Source organism: Notamacropus eugenii, chromosome 3 (genome assembly GCF_028372415.1).
Source record: "Notamacropus eugenii isolate mMacEug1 chromosome 3, mMacEug1.pri_v2, whole genome shotgun sequence".
NCBI classification, from domain to species: Eukaryota; Metazoa; Chordata; class Mammalia; order Diprotodontia; family Macropodidae; genus Notamacropus; species Notamacropus eugenii.
The window spans coordinates 73,972,844-73,978,234 of NC_092874.1; positions in this window are offsets into that span (position 1 = coordinate 73,972,844).

Below are 5,391 nucleotides of genomic sequence, written 5' to 3' on the forward strand. Positions count from 1 at the left end.
CAGCATTTAGCACGGTGATTTTTTTCATAGAGAAGCTTAATGAGTATTTGTTTAATTGAATCAAATGGCATTATATAGGGTCATTCTACATTTCCTTTTCCGTTTTATTAAATATTTGAATGATGGTAGCTCGGTAGATGAATTATAATAACTGAGTAATGCAGCTGTGCCTTGCTTTAAGAAACCCACAACCAGGAATATTCAAAAACACTTTACAAAATAATTGTTAAGGACAGGTTATTCACTTTGCAAAAAGACTCACTGTTGGATTCTTTTTGATAGAAAGTTCCCCTGGTGCATTTAAAATATAATTCATTTTATAAGAATTCAACCCATATATTAAAAATATTATAGAGATTTTGGAAACTCAGTTTGTGGTGCTTGAGTTCTCAAGGTCCTAGACTATGATTTCTAAATATATCCAAATTAAAAAAGCTTTGAATCAGGATGTTTAATAAGCTCCAAGAAGTCTATATTATTCAGCTCAATAAGGCTATTTAGTCTTCCCATTTCTAGATGAAATTGAGAAAGGTAATAAGCTTGGAAAACTGAAAAGATCCATCTCTGAACAAATAGATTAAGCCTTTTGAAAAAAATATGGAGAGTTTATAAAGAAGAATCAAACCAATCTCAAGAATTAATCAACAACGGGGAAATGTATTTCAGCTTTGCTGAATAAAACCACTAGGATTTAGAATCTAAGCATTGCTGATAGTAAAATTGATTTCGAACTTTCTCTCATACCATTACCCAACTTTCTGAAAATATTGCCTTCCTTCTGCTCACCATCCACCTAAATCTGGCCAATAATCAGATACCTCCGTCATCAGCCTTCTCTAACCCAATCAGTTCTGGTTTCTGTGGAAGGCACTAAGACACTATTTGGGTGATCCTCTTTCCTTTGCAAGGGAAATACTGCTCATCCTTTTTCTCTCTAAGGAGGTCAGTAAACTGTAAACTCCTTGAAGGTGATTTTCGTTTTCGTTTTTATGTCCCAAACAGTCCAAGCAGAGGACCTGGAATACAGCAGATACTTTAAAAAAAAAAACAAAACCTGTTGACTTGACTTGAATTTTTCAATCCTGCCTTTAGTTGCTATGTAATTTTTCACATCTTTATATTTTGTCTTCCAGCTAGATCACACTCCTAATTAAGCTCTAGGACTACATCTGCGATGATTTTGATGTTGGTCTCCTATCTGACATGTTTCCACATGCATAGGATTCATAAGCCTTTAGATCTAGAAGTCTTATAAAGTACTACAAAAATCTTAGTTATTTTATAGATGGGAACCTGAAGTCAAGAGAGGTAAAGTTTGATTTAATTCAATTCAACAAACATTTAATAAGTACCTACTATGTGCCAGTCACTGCATTACATGCTAGGGATACAAACACAAAAACTGTAACAGTTCCTACCTTCAAAATGATTACATAACACTGTGAGTGACTTGCCCAAGATCCCATGGCTAATTATTATTGGCAGAGCTGGTCCCCTGATTTCTAGCCTGATATCCTTTATGTAGCATGTACTTAGTAAATATTCATTATTTAATTGATTAATGCAAATTCTTAGCTTTCCAAACGTAATAAATAATTGCCCATAAAACCCAATTTAAAATACTGAGATGACAAAAAGTGAGAGCTGGTGCTCATATCTCTGAAAAAGGAGGATGGTGTCATGTATTATTGTGCTATCAATTATGCTACTGCTCTAAGTCATCAGCGGCAAGTGTTAGGACAGAAACTGGTTCCCTTTGAAACTTGGACTCATGTTAGGTGTTTCCAGATGTTCCCCCAGAAAGAGGTCCCCATGACGTACTGATCTTCCAATTCTTGCTCTTTAGCCACTCTGGTTCAATTGACATTCATTTGCATCATACTCACGGTGCAAGATACAGCATTAGCTTTGGAGTCAGAAAGATTTTTGCTTCTGAACACAAAGTCAAGGTGATTCTGGGCCAATCATTTGACATCTTAATGCCTCAGGACACTCCCTAAAATTCTTGATTGAAGAGTAGTTGCCAATTATAGCCAAAACTCTTTGGATAGAGCACTGGGACTGAAGTCAGGGAGATCTGAGTTTAAATCTAGCCTCAGATACTTACTAGCTGTGTGACTCTGGGCAAGTCACTTAATCCTATTTGCCTCAGTTTCCTCATCTGTAAAATGAGCTGGACGAGGAAATGGCAAACCACTCCAATATGTTTGCCAAGACAACCCCAAAATGGGATCACAAAGAGTCAGACATGACCAAAATGACTCAATAACAAAGGGAGTTTCCTTATTGGGAACTCCCTAAACCAGTAAAAATCATAGGTCTAGCCCATTTAGTTGATTAAAGATAAGAAAGGTATCTGAATCCTGATTCAGTTTGGTACTTTCTTACATGCAGTTGAGGAAATGGTCCATTTAGACCCATGATACTCTGCTGCATTTTTAAGAATATTTTATGAACTTTATTATTTTAAATTTTTAAAAATACTTATTTTCCCCCAGTTACATGTAAAAACAATGTTTAATATTTGTTTATAAAACTTTGAGTTCCAAATTTTCCCTTTATTGATTCCTCCCTCCTCCCTGCTCTCATTAGGACTGTCCACTCTCATAATTTCAACTAACACTTCTGTGCAGATCACTTCTGATTCAGCATACCCAGTCTTAGTCTCTTCCCTGAGCTCTGGTCCCCCATTTCTGTCTGCTGGACATCTGCCTTGCATAACTCATGAGCACTTGAAATTAACATGTAGAAAACTGAGCTCAGACATGAGTCACACCAAACAAAAGAGCCAGTGAAAAAGGTTTCTGACCCAAATTCTATAAGGTGTAGGTTATATATGGGGAAGACAATCAAGGAAGGTAATGACTCATTTCAGTCGGTCATTTTGGGGTTTCCAGAAGTAATGGAGCTCACAGGGCAAAGTTTCACCTGTGAAGCCTTGTCAACATCTTATAAAGGAATATCAGATTGTAGCATTTGGGGTTTTCCTCAGAAGATGGATTTGTAATTACTAATCCCCTTTAAAATTGACATACGCTGCTCAGAAGCACCCTGGAATTTTTATTAGTAATTCTTTATATTTCAATGATTATGTTTCAGAAAACACAACCTCTGATGATGCCTTATGTGACTGCCGAAAAAAGATCGATTATATAAAACAAGGTATATTTGTGATTTCTAGTCATTATTATTTTTCTTGATATTACCAAAATTGAAATCATGGTACAACGGAAAGCACTGTCAGATTTAGAGTCTGAGAACCTGATCTCAACGCTTAGTTCTGCTACATACCACTACTATGCCATTGAGTGAATCACTGACTTGTCTTGTTCTAAGTTTCCTAATCTAAAAAGGGTTAGTGAGGCCCTTTCCAGTTCTAAATTTATGATCTTAAAATCTATTTAGCAAATCAATGATATTTCCAAAAAGGAAGTGATTTTTTTTTTTACCTGTACTCTCCAAATACAGAGTTGTTATAGTCAATTTCAGTATTTGTAATCAGTACATGGAATAATATTCAGGGCATTTTTAAATTTGACTAAGCATTTCATATTATAAATCAATAATTTCTATCAATATACATCCATTGCCCATACTGGCCTAGACTGTTAGCATGCAGTAGGTATTTAATAAATGAGTGTTAGTTGATTGAGTAGTAGCTAAAAAGCTATGCCTTTTTTAAAAATAATTTTTATGTTTATATAACTTTAATAAATTTTAATAAAAGTAATGTTAACAACATGGCTGCTATTAATTTTATATTGACATTAACTACACTCCAAAAAGAAAATTATATTCAGGGTTCTTTGGCAAACTTCTAAGCTGGTCATTGTTTACGTGGAAATAATCTTCTTTTCAAAGTCTGAAGAAACTGTAGCTTTCTTTTTAAACACATCTAGTAAAATAGTCACCAGGAGCACTTTTGAAACTCCTTCCAATACAGGTGCTTCCCTTCTTGCCTCATATTCCAAGACTTCCCAGGCTGACACCTTTTCACCTGTCATTCTTGTCCTCTGTTTCTTAGCTTAGCAAACTCAATGAATTCATTTCTAAATAAGTCAACAAATAATGAACAAGCACTCATTAAGCATTTACTATGTGTCAGTCACTAAACTAATCACTGAGGATTCAAAAAAGGACAAACATAATAATATATAATATATAATTTAATAATAATTAATATAATAAAGATAATCTCTGCCTACCAGGAGCTTGCACTCTGTAGGAGAAAGAACATGCAAATAAATCTGCATATGTAGATTCATATAAAGTATATGAAGAAGAAAAAAAACTACATACAAAATTACTAATTTTGGTAGAAGGAAAGAACTAGAAATTAAGGACTGGAGTGTTCATTTGTCAGGGAATTTGCAAAACACATCATGGTATATGCATGTAATGGAATATTATTAGATTGTCAGGAATGACAAAAGGGATGATTTCAGAGAAACCTAGGAATACTTGTACGAAATGATGTGAAGTGAAGTAAGAAGAACCAGAACAATTGACATAACATTATAAATAGAAATATCTTTGAAAGATTTGAGAAGTCTGAGAAGTGTAATAACCAACCACGAGTCTAGAGGACTGATCATGAAGCATGTTACTCAACTCTTGACAGAAGGGTGATGGGTTCGAGACACAGAATAAGACAAATGCCTTCACGCAAAGTCAATGTGGAGATTTTTTTTGTGTATTTAGTAGTCTCATACATTTCAATCCTTTAATAATTAAAAGCAGAGAAATGCATAGAATTTTGGTGTTTCATTTATGAAGAATATTTAAGCGACGGATGCCAACGTAGTGTGTGTGTGTATGTGTATGTATATACATACATATAATGCCATATAGTATATATGTATATATATTATGTATGGCTGCATATATACATACATGTATGCATGTGTGTATGTATGCATGTATATATATATGCATGTGTGTGTATATATGTATATAGTATAACAGTTCTTGAGTAGGCTCTGTAATACAAACTAAGAAAAGAAATACTAAGACATGAAAGCCTCCAGTCAAGCTCCCAAGATGCTGATGGTCCCTCCTCCAACTTTTAAAAAGTGTGAGCCACCAATAGGACCCTGGGAAAATGCCCAGTTGCTCACTGAGCTTGTCCAATTCTAGACCCCTATGCTAATTTGCCTCTCTTTTATTCTATGGATTAAATAATTCAAACTTTCTTCCATTCTATGATCCAAGTCAGCTTCTAACACAAGGAAAGAAAATTTAAAAAAAAAGAAAAGAGGAGAAAAAGTACAATATAAGTTTATGCTGTGATCACACAATAACTGAAAAGTCCTCAGCATTTCTGGCAATTTTCCCCAGATTCAACTTTCTCGTTTCAAGTTAAATGAAAAGCACATTACCATTCTTCAATGA